Source organism: Physeter macrocephalus, chromosome 8 (assembly GCF_002837175.3).
Source record: "Physeter macrocephalus isolate SW-GA chromosome 8, ASM283717v5, whole genome shotgun sequence".
NCBI classification, from domain to species: domain Eukaryota; kingdom Metazoa; phylum Chordata; class Mammalia; order Artiodactyla; family Physeteridae; genus Physeter; species Physeter macrocephalus.
In genome coordinates, this window is record NC_041221.1 from 159493325 (window position 1) to 159518444 (window position 25120).

At 36.7% G+C, this 25120-nt stretch overlaps 1 pseudogene; it reads right to left on the reverse strand.

Moving 5' to 3' along the window:
* Positions 1 to 4652: 4652 nt before the first annotated feature.
* On the reverse strand, positions 4653 to 5232 carry LOC102979333 (protein lin-28 homolog A-like; annotated as a pseudogene).
* Between the last annotated feature and the right edge of the window lie 19888 nt (positions 5233 to 25120).

Genomic DNA, 25120 nt, shown 5'->3' on the forward strand with positions numbered 1-25120 from the left:
ACAATGGATTACTACTCAGCCATAAAAAGGAATTAAATTTTGCCATTTGAAGTAACATGGATGGACTTGGGTGGTGTTATGCTAAGTGAAATAAGTTAGATGGAGAAAGAAAACATTATATGATGTCACTTATATGCAGAATCTTAAAAATACAACAAACTAATGAATATAACAAAGAAGCAGCCAACTTACAGATACAGACAGCAAACTAGTGGTCACCCGTGGGGAGAAGAAAGTGAGGAGGGGTAATATAGGAGTAGGGGATTAAGAAGAACAAACTATTATGTATAACATAAGCTATGAGGATATATTGTACAATACAGGGAATATAGCTAGTGAATATACAGAGAACAAGAGAACAACCATCCTGAGTGGCCTGATAATACAGTATTCTAATTGGAATGATGCACTAGAGAGCGCAATTAAATGTTATAGAAGAAGAGAAACATGTTGGTATTATGTCCTTGAGTTGAGGAGATAACATTTGGTCTATCCCAAATCATACTGTTTGGTGTTCAATAGGAACATGCAGTCAAAGGGTTCTATTTGCTCCAGCCTTACTCATCTGTCTACAGATAGGAGTAGAATAAAAAGAAAATTAAATTGAACCAGTACTTCAGCATTTCCAGGCAATTATGAGTGACAGGGAGGTTTGTGTTATAGTCGAGGCTAGATATGAGATGATAGACCATGGGATTCAAACTAGCCAAGGATGAAGGTAGGACATGACAGGGTGAAAAACAATGGAAATGTGCTAGAATAATAGCTTATAGGTTCTAATCCTGTGCCCTGGGATTAGAGGTCCGGAACAGGAATCTTTTATCATGGAATAAATGAGGTAGAATAGCAATTGTTGAAACTGGGAAATTAATGAGAAGACCTTGAAAGATAGAGGGTGATGTTTGGAAACTAGAATGTTTGAAATGGAGGTAATGGGGAAAATGTATTAACTGGTTGAAAAAAGAAAAGCAACTATTGAATAATATCACAGTGTGCTATGCGATAGAGAACACTCATTTAAACAGAGAAATTTAAGGAACTTAGAACTAGGATTTTGGAAGGATTATCTATGTGACTAGTAAAATGGTTCAAGAGCAAAGACAGGAGAGAGGAACAGTAAACCAGGTACCAAAATCTCCAAGGGATGAATGGAGATTTTGCATTAGTCAGTAAATGATAACATAATGTTTCCCTTTTAATTTGCTTTACATAGCTTCAGTTTTATATCTAGAACATCATATTTATCATTAGTATTCAACAATACTTTTAAAAATATATAAATCATCTAACACTAAAAAAATAGTCCCAAGAACTTTAAGTCTGTATTTACTTTCTTCTTTGAAACTCCTATTTGTTTGTTTCTTTGTTTTCAGAAAATAGCGTGCTTGCTTTAACAAACTTGGATAATAGAGCATGGTACTAATTACTTTTTTTATTCCTGCTCTCAAATTTCAGCAATGCATTTATTTCCTCAAAGTAATTGCCTAGCGGAACCACTGATTCTTATATATTATATAATCTAGTACCCTTATTTTATAAGTGACAGAACTGACCCGTAAAAAGTGTTGCTTGTTTAAGGCCATTTGTCTAGTTAGTGTCAATTCCCAGTTGGGTCAGGATACCAAGATTAATGCCCTGATTTCTGGTCTAAACTGACTTTATGTAATGGTGTGGGAGTAGGTCTGATGAGGTTGCTCTAAAGATAGAGCCAAATAAATCACATAGACTCTAGGATTTGGTTTTGACCTGCCCAATCTGCTCTGCCATTAGAAAAAAGAAAAATTCTAACAAATTATAACTTGTTTCCATTCTGAAAAGGGGATGAGCTATAAACTTTTTACACTCTCAACTTTGGGAGACTATGTGTGTGTGTGTGTGTGTGTGTGTGTGTGTGTGTATATATGTATATATATATATATATACACACACACACACACACACACACATAGTCTTCCAAAGATATATATATATATTTTTTTTTTCGGTACCAATAAATCTTTATTCATTGTATTTTCCCAAGGAAAAGAAGGGGAAGGGAAAAGGGTCAGCGTGTGTGTTACAAAATGATAGCAAATGAGAAAGGAAGTACCTGGCACAGCAAAATCAACCCACAAACACTGCACAGATGGCGTCGCCAAAGCCCAAGGGGGCTCAGTCTCCTGCAGTTCAGTAATGAGGGGAAGGGATGAAGAACAGGTACATGCTTTTCTACCCTCCCTCCCTCCCTCCCCATAAATTCAAGATTTCACACAAAGCTTTGGTTTCTAGCAGTAAACATGGAGTTACATTTGTCCGTCTCCTATTAAACAATCTTGTGGCCCCTTTGACGTAAGTTTCTTGCACCTGCGTAAAAGTTCCTGAGTGACTTGGCTATACATTCATCTTTCCTTTTGTGGTCTCCCAACCCCACTTTCTACATGGAAGGCCCCCTTGTTGCTCCTCTCTACCCTAGGATTAGAGATTAAAGTAGGTTTTAATCCATCCAAAGACAGCAGTCTGTTTGACATGAATCAAATCAAAGAATGGTCATGACTCAGGAGATTGGGAACAAGGGATGGAGAGTTCTTAGTTTCTTCAGGATTTTTGCACAAATCATTTAATCACAGACACCCCACAAATTAAACGTATAGGTGTATGGACTATTTTGGGGGGCACAAAGGGGGAAAGAAGAGAGGGTAGGAATACAGTTTTTAGGATAGAAGATCTTGTTCAAAATAGGAAACAGGGGAAAGGGAACACAAAAGAGAGTGTAGTTCAAGACCTCCCACTTCAAGAAGAGGGGCCCCCAATCTTATGTTTCAGATCTTTTTGGCTGGTGCAGACCTTTTGTCAAAGACGCTTTGGCTATTTTTCTCAATATAAAAAGAAGTTTGTAAACAATAAAACCCCCAAAGAACATGGAGAAGACCAACACATTATATTTACACAAACTAGGCTACCTAGCAATCACCAAATCAGCTACTTGTGAAGTCCTACGAAGCCCAGACAAATACAATAACTAGAGGGGCGTAGCAATTGGGGGAGACAAGAACCCAGGATCAGACACACATCACCCAATGCGTTCTATTGCATTTGCCCCGTTACAACACAGTGAGGTAGGTTTGCAGTGGTCTCACAGCATGTAAATGAAACCCCCTTTTCTCCTTTAGCTACCATGACACTAATTACTGCTGCAGCAGGGCAGGACACTGGCTCTGGGAGCCACAAAGAAGCCATCACTGATGGTGTCTCTGGAAACCAAGGAGGAAAAGCCCAGAATTGTTAAAGATTAAGGATCTTGTCCTTGCTTCATATATCCATCCCTTGACAGCTCAAGACGGGTACAGAGGCATCATTCTTAAAACCTGTCCTTACCAACTCACAGTTTTTACAAAAACACATACAGTACACCCTGTTGTGTGTGTTAGGCCTAGACCAATCCAGTGAAGGAGGGACCTGGTATGTAAAGCGGGTCCTGTGCCCTGGGATTAGAGGTCCGGAACAGGAATCGTTTATCACACGTACAGATGACCTCCTCCTGAGCTTGGCTTCCCCTCTCTGCACCTTTTACCTGGCCCAGCCTCTCCTAACCTCTCTGTACCACCTTTTCCTGTTCAGACCAGTTTCCGATCTTTCACTAGAAGGAAACCATGTCATGGGGCAACCCAGTTAAAACCTAGTCTCCCATGAAACATTGAAGATGGAGGGGTTTCAAGAGGACACTGTGGCAGAAAAGCCAGCTCTAACTGGCGAAAATGAGGTAGTTCAATAGGCTATACGCTCCAAATAGTTGTTTTCTCTGGTGATACAGCAACAAAAAGTATTCCTGCTGTGCAGACCCAGAGCTGCTGTTGACTTATCCCTGGATTTGCTCACGTACCTGAGAACACAGTGCAGGAATGAGGGCCTTAGATTAAAATACACAAAAATACAAAACCAGAATATTTATATTCTGAAAAAAAAAGTTAAAATGCACAAGATACGTCATTCGCACACAGCTAGTGCAGTTGGCATCCTGGAGAAAGTGGGACCCAAGGTACAGGCATCCAAGGGAGCAAATAAATAAAATTTCATTGGCCCAGAATGGGGTGGGAGTGGGCTTAGAAGCAGCAGGTCTGCAGCTATTCCCTCAACCCCCTTTTGCTTATCATCACAACCCACTGCTTGGGACAGTGGTCAGCACTCTATCCCAGGAGGGGGTTATGAGGAAATAGGATGCGGAAAACCCTGCCTTACCCCTGAGATATTTCCTCCCACAGAATGTAGTGGCTTGTGGGTTTGGGTCTATCAATCTGGTTTCATGCTTAATCTTTTCACTCTGGCATGGGAAATATTATTCCATATCCTTCTTGAAGAGTGAAACAACTTCCCTATCCAGGCCACTTTCAAAAGCTGGAGATTCTGGGGGTGGAGAGTCAGATAAAGCATGCAGGAAGCGTTACCCCCCCAAAGCCCTCACGTGCATTTGGATAGAGCATGATTGGAGTTTCTTTGCCTCACCACTTCCCTCCATCAAGAGGGAAGAGGGGGTGACGCTGTAGACCCCGGCCCGAGATATACGGCAGTGCCAGCTGCCCCCTACCTGCCCTGTCCCCCCTTTCTCCACTCTGCCGATTGATGCCTGTTCCTCAAAACTTTCTGATCACAAACGGATAGCCCCCAGCCACTGTGGCTCAATTCTGGGCCTCTGGGAGCATGGCAGGGCTATGCATCTCTTCTTCCTCCTCCCGAAAGTAGGCTGGCTTTCCCTGGGAGCTTGCTGGGCCTTCAGTGGATGCGAGGCTACCATATGGTTGATGCTCTGGCAGAAGTGGCACTTCTTGGGCTGGGGTGGCCGTTTGCATTCCTTGGCATGATGGTCTAGACCTCGACAATTGTAGCACCTATCTCCCTTTGATCTGCGTTTCTGCATGTTCTTCCCTTTGGGCCGCCTCTCACTCCCAATGCAGTACACCCCACCAGGGCCGGTGACTCGGATAGATTCCAGGCCCTTGGCAGACTTCTTAAAGGTGAACTCCAGGGCCTGACCCTCCTTCAGGCTCCGGAAGCCCTCCGTGTGCAGCTTACTCTGGTGCACAAAGACATATACCCGGGGGTCGAGTGTGACCCCGGCGCGGGCAGTCATGGACAGGAAGCCGAATCCCATGCGCACGTTGAACCACTTAACAGATGCCGGCTCCTTGGCCGCCTGGGCCGCATCCTCCTGCGCCTCCTCCGGCCACCTGCAAGCTGCTGGTTTGACACAGAACTCATGGTAGTCGACTGAGCCCGCGGCCCCGGGCCCCAGGTCGGCCGGCTGCTGGCCCCAGAGAAGTCCGGAGGCAAAGGGCTATATTTTTAAAATATCCACAGAAGTACTCATGCTGGCATCTAGATTTTATACACTCTGACTGCCATTTACTTTAATCAAGCAGTGGCCTCCACTATGTCAGTCTTGGCTGTCACGAAGCAGAAAAAGGAATACTGCCTCATCAGACACTAGAGAAATTCTATAATGGAACTTGATGCACTAAATGATGGCTAATAATTATATCACATAGGTGAGACAATCCACTTGAAAATAAGCTTAGTATAAAGCAATGTGAGTATCGAATAGAAACATTTTCATTCCCTATTCAAAGGTATCTTGTTTTAAAATGTACCTTATATCTTATTTCTTATCTTCATGTCATATGCAAGTAGACAAAATCTGGTCTATACTAAGAAAGTAAGGTTAAGAATATTTTCCAAATTCTAATTTAAGGAAGAAAAGCCAAAACTAAAAATGACAGAGTTTAGCAAGGAAAGAGGTCCACAGTCTGAGATATATGTTGTTTAGAATTTCCAGTGTTAGTTGTCAATTACATGTAAGTATTTTTTTATAATTTATTTTATTTTTGTCTGCGTTGGGTCTTCGTTGCCTCACACAGGCTTTCTCTATTTGCAGCGAGCAGGGGCTACTCTTCGTTGTGATGTGTGAGCTTCTCATTGTGGTGGCTTCTCTTGTTGCGGAGCACGGGCTCTAGGCAAGCCGGCTTCAGTAGTTGTGGCGCACGAGCTTAGTTGCTCCGCAGCATGTGGGATCTTCCCGGACCAGGGCTCAAACCGTGTCCCCTGCATTGGCAGGCAGATTCTTAACCACTGCGCCATCAGGGAAGCCCTACATCTAAGTGCTGAATGCACAAAGTTGCTGAACTCCTTAGCAAAATATATAATGAAAATGCTCACACAAACACATACACAGTTTTAGGCATCAGAGAGAAGAAAGCCATAGTGATTTTTTCCACTTGAGATTCAAAGCATTTATCAGTTGCACTATGCATTTAGCAATTTAACTTTCTTTTATGTCTCATGTTCTCAGCTAAATCATAGGGTCAAGAATAATTCTTAGAATCTGTACTCCCACAACAGTGAGTAGAGTGCCCTGTACAATGACAGCTCCTATTGACTGTTACACACACCTAACAAGACAAACTATTGTCTAATTAGGTAAGGAGGGAATCAGAAATGATGAGTAACACTGGAAAGCCCCAGAATGATCATTACTCTTGAATTTCCTAATATTAAAGTAGATGTATTCACATTTAGAGAAAAGTCATTTGAAAATAGACTATGAGTAAAAAAGAAAGCCTAGCTCTTTAGTTCTATACAATAACAAAATCTTACTCTAAAACTCCCTTTTCTAAATATGAGTTTTTGAAAACAAACAAAAAAAAATGTTAGTCTAGGAATGTTTTCAGTTACATTGTCCTAAAACACAGTCAAATGTTTATTTTGCCTTTTATTCTTGTTTCTTTACGTTCCCTTTGTAGACTCTTGAGGCGAATAGGAGTGATCTGTTTCTATTAACTTTAAAAATGAGAAAAAAAAAAGTGGTAAATAAGGATACAGAGAAGAGTCCTTGGTCTTTTCTTTGTCACGCAGTCCACAAATAGCTGAAGGAGGTGACGGAAGAGAGAGGTCAAGAGACTGAGACAGACCTGGGTTCACCTCCACCATTTCCTAGTTGAAAAGGAAATTCTTAGAAAGTTGTTAGCCCTGCACCTCAAACATAGTAAGGATACAATGAGGTCATTTATTAATATTTCGTCACTTCTGACACAATGTATAAAATACCCTGTTTTTTGATAATTCTCCATATGAGAATATATCAGGAGGGTTTTGCTTTTTATTGATAGCATGATAGAATTTTATAGAACTTTCACAGATACTCTTTTGAAACCACTTCAAACTCTGGAATCACTACTTTTTCACAGCTTCTCCCTTCTCCTGCAGTCCCAACTCCCTCAACTAACGTCACAGCCGGGACTGTATCAGGACGGCTCTGTAGCCATCGGCCATCTGCCATCTAGAACAGCCTTCCAGGACTCTCCATTCCATTAACTATCTTTAAAACTCAGCTAAAAATATTCTCTTCTTCCTTGCCTTATGTATTTTAAGTCCTCCCCGCCAGGGATTTTAACTTTGTAACTTAATGGTTTTTTAGCCTTAATTTTTTCTAATATCAATATAAATATTCAATTTAATTCACCCCACAGATGATGATACATTAAATACAGGTATAACAAATTAGCCTTAGTTCATGATGTCAATGAGTTTTTTAAAACAAACATTATATCATGAAATAATGCAATCAGTGCTTTTAGATAGCTGAAAAAATTGCAAACTACAAAAGATGTGAAATTAAGGTATTTCATTAAAGAATGTACTAAGAAAGAGATGTGGAACTAAGATATAATTTTGAAGTTAAATTGGGAAGGAAAGTCACTAAGGTAGCCAGATACCTGACAACCACTTATAAAGAATCGGCTCTGTTCAAGTCACTGTGTTAAAAACTAGAGGGTTGAAGACTCCCAGTGTATAATCTAATAATACACATAAATGTAATATGAGGTGTAATTTTCAAGAAGAATAAAGTTGGAGGTCTCACACTTCCTGATTTCAAAACTTAACTACAAAGCTACATTAAAACAGTGTGATACTGGCATAAAGGCAAACATACAGACTTTTGGAATAAAATAGAGAGCCTAGTAATAAGCCCTCACATATATGGTCAAATGATTTTCGACAAGGGTGCCAAGACCATTTAATGTGGAAAGGACAGTGCTTTCAACAAGTAGTGTTGGGAAAACTGGGTGTTTACATGCAAAAGAGTAAAGCTGGGCCATTACCTTATACCCCTTGCAAAAATTCAGTCAAAAGGGATCAAAGATCTGAAGAGTTAAAACTATAAACTCTTAGAAATAAACAAAGGGGAAAAGCTTCATGACATTGGATTTGGCAATGATGTCTTTGATATGAAACCAGAAACACAGAAAACTTATTGGAGTTAAAAATTAAAACCTTCTCTGTGTTAAAGGACACTATCATAAAGTGAAAAGGCAACCTACAGAATGGGAGAAAATATTTGCAAATCATATCTGATGAGGGATTAATATCCAGAATATATAAAGAACTCTTTGTAACTCAACAGCAATAATAACAACCAATGCAAATTTAAAAATGGCAAATAGACATTTATCAAAAGAAGATATACTAATGGTCAATAAGAACACAAAGACACTCAGCATCATTAATCATAAAGGAAATGCAAATCAAAAACACAATACCACTCCACACCTATTTAGATGACTATTAAAAAAAAAAAAGGCATTAAAGAACAAACATTTTTCCACTTGAGATTCAAAGCATTTATCAGTTGCACTATGCATTTAGCAATTTAACTTTCTTTTATGTCTCATGTTCTCAGCTAAATCATAGGGTCAAGAATAATTCTTAGAATCTGTACTCCCACAACAGTGAGTAGAGTGCCCTGTACAATGACAGCTCCTATTGACTGTTACACACACCTAACAAGACAAACTATTGTCTAATTAGGTAAGGAGGGAATCAGAAATGATGAGTAACACTGGAAAGCCCCAGAATGATCATTACTCTTGAATTTCCTAATATTAAAGTAGATGTATTCACATTTAGAGAAAAGTCATTTGAAAATAGACTATGAGTAAAAAAGAAAGCCTAGCTCTTTAGTTCTATACAATAACAAAATCTTACTCTAAAACTCCCTTTTCTAAATATGAGTTTTTGAAAACAAACAAAAAAAAATGTTAGTCTAGGAATGTTTTCAGTTACATTGTCCTAAAACACAGTCAAATGTTTATTTTGCCTTTTATTCTTGTTTCTTTACGTTCCCTTTGTAGACTCTTGAGGCGAATAGGAGTGATCTGTTTCTATTAACTTTAAAAATGAGAAAAAAAAAAGTGGTAAATAAGGATACAGAGAAGAGTCCTTGGTCTTTTCTTTGTCACGCAGTCCACAAATAGCTGAAGGAGGTGACGGAAGAGAGAGGTCAAGAGACTGAGACAGACCTGGGTTCACCTCCACCATTTCCTAGTTGAAAAGGAAATTCTTAGAAAGTTGTTAGCCCTGCACCTCAAACATAGTAAGGATACAATGAGGTCATTTATTAATATTTCGTCACTTCTGACACAATGTATAAAATACCCTGTTTTTTGATAATTCTCCATATGAGAATATATCAGGAGGGTTTTGCTTTTTATTGATAGCATGATAGAATTTTATAGAACTTTCACAGATACTCTTTTGAAACCACTTCAAACTCTGGAATCACTACTTTTTCACAGCTTCTCCCTTCTCCTGCAGTCCCAACTCCCTCAACTAACGTCACAGCCGGGACTGTATCAGGACGGCTCTGTAGCCATCGGCCATCTGCCATCTAGAACAGCCTTCCAGGACTCTCCATTCCATTAACTATCTTTAAAACTCAGCTAAAAATATTCTCTTCTTCCTTGCCTTATGTATTTTAAGTCCTCCCCGCCAGGGATTTTAACTTTGTAACTTAATGGTTTTTTAGCCTTAATTTTTTCTAATATCAATATAAATATTCAATTTAATTCACCCCACAGATGATGATACATTAAATACAGGTATAACAAATTAGCCTTAGTTCATGATGTCAATGAGTTTTTTAAAACAAACATTATATCATGAAATAATGCAATCAGTGCTTTTAGATAGCTGAAAAAATTGCAAACTACAAAAGATGTGAAATTAAGGTATTTCATTAAAGAATGTACTAAGAAAGAGATGTGGAACTAAGATATAATTTTGAAGTTAAATTGGGAAGGAAAGTCACTAAGGTAGCCAGAAACCTGACAACCACTTATAAAGAATCGGCTCTGTTCAAGTCACTGTGTTAAAAACTAGAGGGTTGAAGACTCCCAGTGTATAATCTAATAATACACATAAATGTAATATGAGGTGTAATTTTCAAGAAGAATAAAGTTGGAGGTCTCACACTTCCTGATTTCAAAACTTAACTACAAAGCTACATTAAAACAGTGTGATACTGGCATAAAGGCAAACATACAGACTTTTGGAATAAAATAGAGAGCCTAGTAATAAGCCCTCACATATATGGTCAAATGATTTTCGACAAGGGTGCCAAGACCATTTAATGTGGAAAGGACAGTGCTTTCAACAAGTAGTGTTGGGAAAACTGGGTGTTTACATGCAAAAGAGTAAAGCTGGGCCATTACCTTATACCCCTTGCAAAAATTCAGTCAAAAGGGATCAAAGATCTGAAGAGTTAAAACTATAAACTCTTAGAAATAAACAAAGGGGAAAAGCTTCATGACATTGGATTTGGCAATGATGTCTTTGATATGAAACCAGAAACACAGAAAACTTATTGGAGTTAAAAATTAAAACCTTCTCTGTGTTAAAGGACACTATCATAAAGTGAAAAGGCAACCTACAGAATGGGAGAAAATATTTGCAAATCATATCTGATGAGGGATTAATATCCAGAATATATAAAGAACTCTTTGTAACTCAACAGCAATAATAACAACCAATGCAAATTTAAAAATGGCAAATAGACATTTATCAAAAGAAGATATACTAATGGTCAATAAGAACACAAAGACACTCAGCATCATTAATCATAAAGGAAATGCAAATCAAAAACACAATACCACTCCACACCTATTTAGATGACTATTAAAAAAAAAAAAGGCATTAAAGAACAAACAAAAAACAAAGCAAAACAGAAAATAGCAAGTCTTGGTTAGGATGTGGAGAAATTCTAATCCTTATGCATTCCAGGAGGAAATGTAAAATGCTGTAGCCATTGTGAAAAATGTTTTGGAAGTCCCTCAAAAAATTAAACATAGAATTGTCAGATGATCCAGCAATTTTACTTCTGGGTACATACGGCAAAGAACTGAAAACAGGGACTTAAACAGATATTTATACCACGTGTTCATAGCAGTATTATTTACAATAGTTGAAAGAAGGAAACAACCCAAGTGTCCATGAACAGATGAATGGGTAAACAAAATGTGATATATACATACAATGGAATATTATTCAGCATTAAAAAAGGAAGAAAATTCTGACACATGCTACAACATGGTTGAAACTTAAAGACATGATGCTAAGTAAAATAAGCCAAACAAAAGAAGACAAATATTGTATGATTCCACTTATATGAGATACTCTGAAATAATAGCAAATATACATATTGGTCTCTGCTCCCAGTTCCTGGCACAGAGATCCTAAAAACCATGCAATTTCCTAAGCAATAAGAGTACGAGGATCATCTTTTGCTTTAATATTTGGTCTTTGACCCCAGTTCCTGACATGGAGCTCCCACATCCCTTTGAATTTCCTGGGTGATAGGAGTGTCTTCTGTTCTACTGAGGTGACTGTAGGTTGGCTCCTGTACAGGGGGTTGTCACCAGAAAGACCAAGCCATGATTAGAAATTTGGAATTTTCAGGCCCTCCCTGTTCGGCAGAGAGGGGAAGGGGTCTGGAAATGGACTTAATGATCTATTGTGCCTTCTTGGTGAAGCCTACATAAAAATCCCCGAAGTGTGGGGTTTGGAGAGCTTCAGGGTGGCTGAACACATGGAGGTTCTGGGACAGTGCTACACCCAGAGAGGCCATGGAAGTTCATGCCCCATCCTGAATACCTTACTCTGTGCATCTTCTCCACCTGGATGTTCACCTGTATCCTTTATCAAATCCTTTAAAAAACTGGTAAATTTAAGTAAGTGTTTCCCTGAGTTCCGTGAGCCACTCTAGCAAATTAATTGAATCTACAGGGGGTCGTGGAAACTCAGCTTTACGGCTAATAGATCAGAAACAAAGGTGAAAACTTGGACTTGCTATTGGCATTTATAGTGGGGTGGGAGAAATCTTGTAGGACTGAATCCTTAACTTGTGGGATCAGATAGTGTCAGAATTGAGTTAAATTGTAGAATACCCAGCTGGTGTTGCAGAGAATCACTTGGTGGGGGAAAACCCATGCCTGGTGTTAGAAGCGCTGTGGGTTTGGTCATAGTGTGAGAGTAAAGGAGAAACACAGGAGTACTGTAGGTTTTTCCTACTCAGGTATCTAGAGTAGTCAAATTCATAGAGATAGAAAGTAGAATGGTGGTTGTCAGGGGCTGCGGTGGTTGCAGGGGGGAAGGAGAGTTCTTGTTTCATGGGTACAGTTTGGAAAGGTGAAAAAGGCAGATGGTGGTGATGATCACCAATAATGTAAATGTGCTTTACATTACCAAACTGTGCACTTGAAAATGCTAAAATAGTAAATTTTATGTTATGTACATTTTACCACAGTAAAAAAAATGATTTTCAAACACATAAAATAGATACAATTGAGAAGTTTACATAAAAATACACATATATGTTATAAGTAATTAGAGAAGTGCAAATTAAAATAGTGAGATTTTAATTTACCCATCAGATTGTGTATGTATATACACACACTCACACACACACGAGTGAATTTGTTGAATGTAAATTTTCTTTTTGTTCAAGGGAGTCCTGCCTTTGAAAGTGCAATATACATTTACTGTTAATATTAAACCCGTTGATAACCCCACAATGTAATTCTTGGTTTCTAGCCTAGAAAGCATTTGTTCATAAAGAGCCATGAACAAAACTTTCATTATGGGATTGTTTTGCAATAGGAATTAAAAAAAAAAATCCTAGTGTCCCTAACCATTTTACTGAACAAATGAATAGTAGTAAATCTGTATTATGAAATACTTATATTGTGGTTAAAACAAAAGCTATATACTTATACACATACATATGTAGGAAATGGAGGTATTTTCCAGACATATTGTTAAGTGATAAAAGAAGCTGCTAAAAAATGCATAGAATAAAATATTGTATTAAAAAATACCCAAACCCAAAACACATCTCACTAAAACATATATTTCCCATTTTGTTTGTAAATTTTTGTAAAAAAATTCTTTAAAGTTATGGTTGGAAAATTTAACACTGTACTAATACTGTTGGAAATCAAATAAGGAATTAAATATTCCAATCTTCTGTACTTTAACAAAGTAAATAGTCTTTATTATCTTTGTATATATATATATATATAATACAAAACTATGCATATATATAATTTTATGTAACATAGTGTTTATAATATCAATAGCTTCCTATTACTTTTGTTGATATCTTTTTCATTATTATTTTTTTAATTGGGGTATAGGTGCTTTACAATTTTGTGTTTCTGCTGTACAGCAAAGTGAATCAGCTATATGTATACATATATCCCCTCTTTTTTGGATTTCCTTCCCATTTAGGTCACCACAGAGCACTGAGTAGAGTTCCCTGTGCTGTACAGTAGGTTCTCATTAGTTATCCATTTTATACATAGTAGTGTATATATGACGATCCCAATCTCCCAATTCATCCCACCCCTCCTTTCCCCCCTTGGTGTCCATATATTTGTTCTCTACATCTATGTCTCTATTTCTGCTTTGCAAGTAGGTTCATCTATACCATTTTTCTAGATTCCACATATATGTGTTAATATACGATATTTGTTTTTCTCTTTAGTTGCTGTATCTTAAAGTGCTTTTCTGTTTTTGAGATTTGTATTTGAGAAACTCTGGAGTGCTAGAATAAATATGTTAGTAAATATCATTGTATATTTTGAAATGTTTTCACAAGAAAAATTCTAAGGGCGAGGAACACTGATTAAAAGCTATACATGTTTTGTTGAATAATATTCCAGTGGTATTCAAGTAATTTACTCCAAGTGTATCATGTGAGCATATTGCCTATTGCCTTCAAACCAACTTAGCCAATATTGGGTATGGTTATTAACTTTTTTTTCTGACTTGGAAATCATAAATGGTATTCATTGCTGTTTAATTTGCAGTATTTTTCAATTTCAAAGGTAAAAAAATACCCAATATTGTGGTCTTCCAAATATATATTCTCTTCTGGGATTTTTTCCTTTGCTTTTTTTTCAAGGAGGTCTTACTATCATAGTTATCAAGTTATAGGAATATAATATAGATATTCCTAATTGACTATTATAGTGTCGATTTTCCATTGACTCTGCTTTTTTGCTTTTTTAAAATTTTATTAATATTGCTATTATTATACAGCAGTATTAATATCATTATTACTGTCATTTTCAGAAAAGCCATCCTCTTTGTCCCCCATTATTAAGTAAAACATAATACTGAGCCACGCACAAGTCATAACAACAGAGCTTTATCTACTTGTACAAAGTATAGACATCTGTTTAACTTGCAGCCAAATCAAGAACTGAAATACTACCAAAACCTGAAGCCTCCTACTTCCCCTTTCAGTTAGTTCTTGTTATTTGTTACACTATAAATTCATTTTATACACACAATTCTTTTGACATTTTCTAATCTTTGAATTACCTTTTCTCACCTCGAATTTTAGAAAGATGCAATGGCCTCCAATATCAGACAAATACTCAGATTTACTTCATACTGATTTTCACTGTTTGATTTTGGGTGCTAGTCAACTTGAACATACAAACTCTTGGGAATGTAGCAAAAGTAGTCAAAACTCTACTTAAAATATCAATTTATTAAGTGACTATGCACATGGAATTACTTACATTCAAATAAAATGATCAAATATATTAACTGGGAAATATTGGGTTTTATTTATCCCTTCAAGTACTAGTTCACAGACTTTACCTGTAGCTATGCTATTACTGTCTTTTATCATCACCAAAGCCACATTTTTTTTTTTTCCATCTAGGTACTTCCTAAGCACCTCATTTTTACTGCTGGCCAAGTTCTTTAAGATAGGTATACTTTTTAATCCACATATGCTGCTATTCCTAGAAGTTTTATTATTATGAGGCACAATACCCATTTGTAAAATATATGGACTGGTGTTAGTTGTTCATTTGTTTGTCTCTTTGCTTCTTGTTTTGTCCTGGAGGTTTATTTTCATGATCCCTAAATAGTTAAGTATAGCCAGTTGATATATTACACATTGATATATCTAGTCCCTAAAAGGATTGATACCAGTATATAGCCTTGCAATTGTGAGATCACTTTCTTATTAAAAAAATTACCAACTCTGGGCTAAATAAATACATCTGGCTCTTTTTCTTTAAACCAGCTCTATCAGATGACATCTAAGTGTATTGAGACGTTTCATTTATTGATATTATTTTAGGCCAATGTGTCATCTGGGCATTGTGTTTTGTTATTCAAAATATTATAATAATTGTTATTATACCTTAATATATGAGATTTTTGAAGAGAGATGAATAGAAGAAGACTATAATTAAGGGAAAACTTTTGGAAAAACACTTTATATCCTGGAATATTTGGTAACTCTCTTGTGCCTTAACAAAATGGAAAATACTTGGTGTAAACATATTTAAATTACCCTCTGTTTAGGGTAGTTAATTTCCCTCCATTACATAGGGCAATGTAACATCCTTTATGATGACCTCAATTTTATTTGTGCTTAATGCCTATCAGAAGTTCATATATAGCTGGACTCCTTATCTCAGCTCAAATCCACTGTTACACCCATGCTTTGGCCTCTATCTCTCCAAGAGATTCTAAGTTAGAGATCCAAAGAGCTGCCTCACCTCCTTGGCTCTTTCATGATGTTACAGCAAAAACACCTCTGCTGCTTAAGTTCCTACCTCAACTCCTCATTTTTTCTTCTCAGCACCTATTCATTTCTCATTATCTAATAATTACCATGGAAAGTTTTAAAGTGATCTAAAATTAATTTTGTTATTTGGTGGGGGGTATAGATGTAATTCATCTGACAAAAAATAAGTTGTCCCTGGTCAGTTGTATATAATCCTTTCTTCTCCTTTGTGTTTACTTCTATGTTTTAAATTTTCTATTTCTGATTTTTATTCTATTTTGCAGATAAAAATGCCAATATTTCTGCTAGTTTTTCACAGCCTTAATTTTTAGATGATAAATTTAGTGCCTTTCCCTCAAAATTAGTATTCGATAACCTTCCCTTGTTATTATTCTGTATATATCAAATATATTTAAAAATATATATTTATATACATATATATAAAATATATTGGCTACATTGCTGGAAAATATCTTTTGGGATTTTTAGTGGGAACACTGTAACTGTGTACGTAAATGTGAGGAGACATTAAAAAATAGAGATGATGATTAGGACTGTGACCAATCTGCATTTGACACATTAGGCAGATTAACCCGAATTTGAACTCTATCAGCTGAGGTAATTGTAGTAAAATTGCTCATCATATCGTTATATTTATACCCTCCTATATTAGTACAGGTTTTACTTTAAAAAAAATCTGTGCAATCTTGATAAAGTATCAGGTTTTAAGAGAATATCCCATACAGCTACAAAATGCATGAAATCATAGGGGTAAGTACCATTTATTCTGATCTGCTGGGAAGCATGTTGATGAAACGAAGACATGGCTTTTTAGAAGACTAAGGACTGCTTCCAGGCAGTAGTTACATTTTCCATAGCATTAAAAAAAAAAAAAAAACTTTCACCCTCTTCAATTTAAAAATGGTTTTCAAGTCTCAAGTTTTCTGTTAGATATGCCAGTCTGGAAACCCAGAATGAAGGAGAAAGTGAAAGAAGAGTTAGACTATAAAGCTGCTAATACATTAGCTAATTCTTTCATGAAACATTTTCAACATAGGATATTAAATCACCTTTTTCCTGTTCATTTCCTGTTCAGTTACCTTTTGAGTCTGATGAGCTTCAAAGACCAGATGGAAAAGCACGGTCCAAAAAGACTGACTTATAAGCACACGGTTTAAAAATTCAGCAAAAGAAGTAGCATTGCTCCTAAGATCTCTCGTAGACTCTAACTAGTTTCTGTGATGTTGTAATAAAAACTAAAAATAACGAGAGAGAGAAAGAAGAAGAGAGAGGAGAGGAAGAGGGAAAAGAGAAAGAGAAAGAAAAAAAAAAAAGGAAAAAACCCCAGGATGGAATAGAGTTTTATGAAATGACTTAAGTGGCTTTTTGAGGATTTTAAAACAGCTGCAGAAAGTATCCTTCTTTTTGCCTATTGATGGCAGAAGCAAATTATAGGTTTATTTTCCACACCATTCTTCAGTCAGTGTCAATGATGACCCTATGCGCAATATTCAAAAATATGATCATTTTTATTCCCTAGTGAGGTCCGTATTCAATGAGGGAGAATTTGGGAGAAGCCCCACCTTGAGTTCATGCAGTGTGTTGAGCCAATTGGTCATGACTGGGTATTAGGTGAACTGCTGACCTCACAGTGGATGCAGCTTTCAAAAGTGCTTAACTTAGTAGCAGAGAGTAGCTTACCCCCTGGTGAAATCAGGATCAATACTTATTAAATACTTCATGAAGTCTGTTCATTTCTAAAACAGCCACTTGTCTGCCCTTCCTGTCATGTTCTGAATTAATTTGTTATGTAATACAATTCTTACATTTTATATTAGGTTACTTATTGGCTGAAAAGGGAAAGGCAAACCAGGGATGATAGGGAGGAGGGTTAGTTTGTTATTGTTTTATCATTAACTATCTCTTCTCCCTTTTCTAAGAGATTGAATATAACACCCTGCTAGACAATAATTTTATTATTTTCATTCTTCTTCCCTCTTCATTAGTTTTAGGTCTAAACCCACAGGCAAAAGATTAAACATTTGCTATGTACTTTCCTCCTAGTTCTTTGAAAAATTTATAATTATGCTTCTCTGTAACTTTATTTTTTCTTAACAGTACATCTTGGGCATGAAATTATTTTTTTTTTTAATTTTTATTGGAGTATAGTTGATTTACAATGTTGTGTTAGTTTCAGGTGTACAGCAAGGTGCATCAAATATACATATACCCATTCTTTTTTAGCTTCTTTTCCCATATAGGTCATTACAGAGTACTGAGTAGAGTTCCCTGTGCTGTACAGTAGGTTCTTATTAGTTATCTTATACATAGTAGTGTGTGTATGTCAATCCCAATCTCCCAGTTCATCCCTCCCCCATCCCTTTCACGCCTGGTAACCATAAGTTTGTTTTCTACATCTGTGATTCTGTTTCTGTTTTGTAAATAAGTTCATTTGTACCATTTTTTTTTTTTTTTTTTAGATTCCACGGGCATGGAATTATTTACATGGTTGTATGACATTCTCTGTATGGGGAAATTTTTAACACATTTCTTACCGATTGGCATTTGAATGTTTCTAAAGTGTTGGTCATTTTAAATAATACTTCCGTAAACATTCTTGAACATCCTTGTGTATGTCTATATATTTGAGTATTTCCATTGGTGAAATTAACAGACTTGGAATGCTGGTTTATAAGTGCATTTTAAAGGCTATATCAATTTAGACTTCATCAATACTGTACAAAAGTGTCTGTTTCCCTTACTCTACGAATAGCATGCAATACTAGCAGTCTTTGAAATCTTCAGCAATTGCAGTGACTTTTCATTGCTCTATTTACTTGTGTAGTGCCACATGGTAAAATAATTTTATTATTGATAATGCATATGATGTAAGTTCATATGATAGAAAAAATAGAAATCAATAAATGTGGTGCCTAATTATTCTAACTCAATCACTAAATCTTTCCTTGTCTATCTTTCCAGAATTTTATGATAATTCAGGAACACCCAAAACTTTGCAAATATTTTAAATTTTTTCTTAATTTTATAGCACTCCAGTTTACTTTTATTTTTCAAGTGAAGCATATTTTCATTAAATATTTTGTGTGAAATTATTTAACTTATGTGGGAAAAAACCAAAACCCAACAACTGAGCCCTTTATTCCTCTCAGTACAAAATAAGTAATAAAAACTGGTTTCTTTGTCGTTTGACTGCATTGTTTGCAGTAAGATTTGAAGACCTAAAGTCAATTTTTTTTTTTTTTTCCCCGGTATGCGGGCCTCTCACTGCTGTGGCCTTTCCCGTTGCGGAGCGCAGGCTCCAGACGCGCAGGCTCAGCGGCTATGGCTCACGGGTCTAGCCGCTGCGCGGCATGTGGGATCCTCCCAGACCGGGGCACGAACCCGTGTCCCCTGCATCAGCAGGCGGACTCTCAACCACTGTGCCACCAGGGAAGCCCCTAAAGTCTATTTTTTAAAGTTATATTTTTAGTTGTGTTATTCAAAGAATATTTTATTCTCTAGGGAAACATTCCACCACTCAATATTTCATGTCTAGAAAGTAGTAGAGTCATCTCTATTTAAGTTTATCCTTACCTACATAATGTGTCACATGTTATATTGTAAAATATAATATGATTTTGCATAAGTGACATGCCACAATATGATGTCTAAAATTTAAAGTCAAAAGCTTGATTTTGGGTTCTGATATTTACAGTCAGCTTTGATAGTAAAATAATTTGATAAAAACAAATGTAATAAAGTAAAATATAACGTATTGGTAATTCCATGTAGATATTTTTTTATTTTAAAATTTTCTATCAATAACATTTAAAATTATTATTTTGATTTTTACTTTAATCCAATGTTAAAATGCAGTTAGTATAATTCTACTGTAATTTTTAAACTAATTTTTTTTCGCCTTGAAAGTACTTTGTTCTAGTATTGAAACAAACAAAAATGTTTGAAACAATTAATTATTTCTTCTTTATTTTTAGGAAGAATAGAGTGTGTTGATATTTCCCAATGATAAGATTAGTCTTCTCTAAGCATATAATTGTTGTTGGTTTAGCTAACCATTTTAAAAATATTTCAACAATTATTTTTGACTAATATGGGTATATTGAAAGACTTTCCCTAAAGATTTTTTAAAGCAACAATATTAAGGATTCTAAAATAATAACAATATTTATTTCATACTTTATACTTATTTCATGGGTTTAGTCTGTTACTTGTTATCATCACTGTCTTTTGCTAATAAAGAAGCATTATTTTTAATTTTTGTATAATTAAGAAAACTGATCCCCAAAGAGAATAAATGACTGCCCAAGACTCTAAAACCAATAAATACCCAAAAGTAAAGCAGAGTTCCCTTCAAAGTTAAACCTGAGTGGGGGGGGTGGAGAAAGAGCATGTGTGTGCATGCATGCGTGTGTATGTTCATGCTAAGATAGACATTTGAGTTGCTTGGAACGGCCAAATTTTAAATGCATTTTTTTAAGAAAAAGAGATAAAAGTCAAGTAGTAGGAAAATGGGAATATTATGGAAATTCAACAAGCTAAAAGCAATGTGAATATGTGGATACGGTGGAACAAAGTGGACAACTTATAGTTTTGATATGCGAGTGAATATATTTGGAATGTCGAATGAAATCATAACTTCGGTAAAATTTTCAAATTTCAAAAAATAATTTAAGAATTATTCAAAGGTGAAAATGATTGAGTACTAGATAGGAAGTCATCTGAATTTTGTCCTTCACTCTATTCTTTTGTGTCTCTCTTTGATATCCATTTATCAATGTAGCATCCAGATTTTCCACATGTTTATTCCTCTGTTACAAATATATCTCCTATGACTCTATCACTTTATAAAACACAACTTTCACTCATTCAGTTTGATACCTTTGCTCAATATTGTCCCCATACTTGAGATGTCCTTTCTTCAATTATTACATCAAATATTTCCAATGCTCTGAGTGCAAAAAATAATTTTCTTCTGGTTAGTTCCTTAGTCAGTATCTTGCCCAAATAACCGCGATTCCTATAAATTAACCATAGAAAAATAACAACTCCTATTTCCTGTGTGCTTATTATGTGGCTAATCATTTTTAAGTGCTTTGCTTATAATACCTCCTTTATTTCTCAGGAAAACCTGATAAGATAGGTAATATGTTGACCCTCATTTTAAAGATAAATATACTGAGGCCAGAGACTTTAAGTACATTTCTGAAAATTGCATAACTATTAACTGGCTGAGTCTGCATTGTTTGGCCCATAGCTACTTATTATTATTACCACTTTTAATTCTCATTGACACATAATGAACATTTGTGTCTTCCTAAATAGGTAAATGCTCTTTAAAGCCAACACATAGCTTTGATATTTTTACATTGGTCCTAACACTTAACAGAACTGTGATACAGAGTAGGAGCTTAATAAGACATCAGGGAAAAAATGAATGTTTTTAATATTAAGAACTCTGTTAAAGGTTATTGAGGAGTTAGAAAAATTATAATACAATTCTCTAGTGTTGTGGAATATTTAATTGAATTTACTTATGGTCTTTATATGAAGGAGAAAAAAATGCATGTGACAGCTGTGATATCTGTAAAACCTTTGTCTAAAAAAAATTGGTTTCTTGTGTCTCAATTTCACTGTTTACACTGAATCTTTTTGTTTGTTTGTTTTCATGATTTTTAAAAATTCCAAAAAGTGCTATTTTCAACCAAGTTAGCTTTGCTGATATGGTTTTAGTAACTCCTATCTGAAATCATCCGCAGGAAACATTTTTTTCTCTTTATGGCTATTTCAAAAAAGAAAAATACTTAATATCAGTATGAATAACACATGTGCTCATTGCAGTATAATGTTGGTGCAATCTGTGCTTGATACAGTTATAAATAAGTCTTTGAAAGCATTTTTCTGTATTTTAAATAAAGGCTATAGAAAGCCACGAGAAGGATCTAGTCTTGTTAATATCACAAGCTGTTTCCCCACCTGCACTAAGAGCAGCTTTAGTACAGCAGCTGTCTTGAGTTTGTGTTGGCACATCACTGTCTGCACAGAAACCCCATGGTTTACACAGAAAATGAATAGGCCACAGTTCCAATGGGGGTCTTTAATAATCCTTCCTCTAATGCTACCATGTGTGAGCATTGGGCTTTGAAGTGGTGTGAGGTGTGAAGTTTCAGGAGGATTATACAAAGCCACTCAATTTCGAAAGGTAGAAAAGAACATTAGAAAAACCTGAGAGTGCCTTTGCATTCCTCCTGCATGTTGATCAAATGCAGTGTATATTGATATTAGAGCTTCATGTCCAGCATGTGATAGCAAGTGAGGGATTGGTATAATTATGTGATTCACTCCATTCGGCCCCCTTTAACATTGACAAACAAAACCCAGCACAGATGTTTCATTGATTTTATTTACCAAATATTAGCTGTGAAAATATTAACCTGATGGGAACAAATATCTATCCAGTAGTACCTGTGGAGATTAAATCCAGGGAGGACAAAATTTATACACTAAGCTTACCTATGTATAGATGGGTGGCCACTGGATTTTCAGAAATAAAGCAATCTTCCTTCCTTCCTTCCTTCCATTTCTTTTATTTTTTTTTCTTTTAAAGTCACATGAATTGTTGGAAGTATCATCCATGGCGGTCAGTTAATCGTGGTCCATTAGGCCATGTGCATAATTGACAAGCTATTTGTTGAATGGAGGGAATTCAAGTAAAAGTGAGGACTTACACTCCAATGACTCGTTTTTTAAGGCGCTTTAGAGAACACGAAACTCCCTCTTGAGAGTATTCTGAGCATTTTGGGGGGACTACAGTATAATGAAGGTGAGGCAATATAATCCATCACTTGGAAACCTACTGTGTGCAATCACAGAAGCAAAATACTAGTATCTCATCAGCCACCTACTGCCCCACATTTGAATTTGAGTTCAAAAGGTCTTTAAGCATTGGGGATGCCCAATATCAACTTGAGAAATTTTTATCTTCATTACTATATGAAAAAGGAAATAAAACATCTGGATACTCAGTCCAGTATACACTTCTCCTTAATAGATCAGGCACTATGCTAAGCACTTCAGAACTGAAGATTAATGATATATGGGACTTAGACCAAAAGACTCATCATGTTCAAGGGGAGATGATTGACAATGTAAACAGAAAAGTACACTAACAGACAGCTATAGAGGTATCTTAAGAGGAGAGGGTGATTAACCGTTACAGGAAGTAAAGAAGGGAAGGCCTCCGAGAAGATAACATCTCAAAGCAGGACTTAGAAGAACTCTTCTAGGTGGAACTCTTCTAGGTGGATTAAAAGGCAGAATGAACCATATAGGCAGTGTGTGTTTGTAGACTATATGAAGTTTGGTATTGCGGGAACTCAAAATAAATTGGGAAAGGGTAGAGACCCTCGAAAGATGAATCAGCAGAATAGGCAAAAGTCAGATCATGAAGGATATTTTATTTTTCCTTAAGGATCTCAGAATGAAGAACTATTGATGTGAAATAAGTCAAAGGTTGGCATGTTTTTTTTTTAACATCTTTATTGGAGTATAACTATTTTACAATAGTGTTTCTCCTTTACAACAAAGTGAATCGGTTATACATATACATATGTTCCCATATCTCTTCCCTCTTGCGTCTCCCTCCCTCCCTATCCCACCCCTCTCGTGGTCACAAAGCACAGAGGTGATCTCCCTGTGCTATGCGGCAGCTTCCCACTAGCTATCTAATTTACATTTGGTAGTGCATATATGTCCCTGCCACTCTCTCACTTCGTCACAGTTTACCCTTCCCCCTCCCCATGTCCTCAAGTCCATGCTCTAGTAGGTCTGTGTTTTATTCCCATCCTACCACTAATCTCTTCATGACATTTTTTTTTCTTAGATTCCATATATATGTGTTAGCATACGGTATTTGTTTTTCTCCTTCTGACTTACTTCACTCTGTATGACAGACTCCAGGTCTATCCACCTCATTACAAATAACTCAGTTTCATTTCTTTTTATGGCTGAGTAATATTCCATTGTATATATGTGCCACATCTTCTTTATCCATTCATCTGTTGATGGACACTTAGGTTGCTTCCATGCCGTGACTGTCTTTAAATAAAAACCATTATTTCTCCTACTGGTTCCTTGGCTGCTGCTTCTGTTGTACAGATCTTCCTCAACTTACCATGGGGTTACGTCCCAGTAAACCCATGGTAAGTTGAAAATATCATAAATTGAAAATGCATTTAATACACCTGACGTGTCAAACATCACTGCTTAGCTTCACCTACATTCAGTGCACTCAGAACACCTAGGTTAGCCTATAGTTGGGCAAAATCATCTAATGCAAGGACTATTTTTTAATAAAGTGCTGACCATCTCGTGTAATTTATTGACTACTGTACTGACAAGCAGAGTGCTTGTCTGGGTCCGTGGTGGTTGCATCTATCCGCTGTCTCCTGGTGTGGTCGCGTGGCTGGTGGGGAGCTGGGGCTTTGCCACCCAGCATCAGGAGGAAGTGTCTTTCCCCATACGGTGGGCCCGAGGAAAGCTCAAAATTCAAAAGTCGAAGTAGTTTCTACTGAATGCGTATTGCTTTCGCATTACTGTAAAGTTAAAAAATCCTAAGTTGATTTTCTTACTCGTGAAAAGTATATTCAGTCACTCGGTAATACTGATTTCCGTTCAAGAACGCTATAGTCGAGTTGGAGAGAAAAGATGAACACACAGGAGGAGAGGCAAAGAATTTCCCCCTGAAAACTGGTTGGTATAGCGTGCTCTAGGATCTCAGAGGGAAAAGAATCAACAGAGGGTAGTCCTGGAGGGCTTTACGGAGGAGGTGGGAATTGAGCTTGTTCTTAGCGGATGGTTAGTATTGGAGCAGCTGGAGAGAACAGAGAGAGAGGGAAGGCGTTGAAGATGTGGAACAAGACGGATAAAGCGTGGAGGTGAGCAGAGAGCTGCGTGCTTGTCCCAGCCAATCCTGATGAACTCAAGTGATTAGTTCAGAACCGCTCCCGTGGGGGTGTCATCTCCATCCTCAAGGACCCCAGGAGTGGAGGCAGAGGACAGGTGGCGAGGAACGAGCGCAGCCCTGGGCCACGGGGAAGGTTCACCCACTGCACCCGGATGCCGAGGGGGAGGGGCTCCGAGGAGGGAGGGATGCTCAGGCGGGGACAGCGCTGCACAGATGCAGGGAATGGGGGGCGGGGCTGGGGG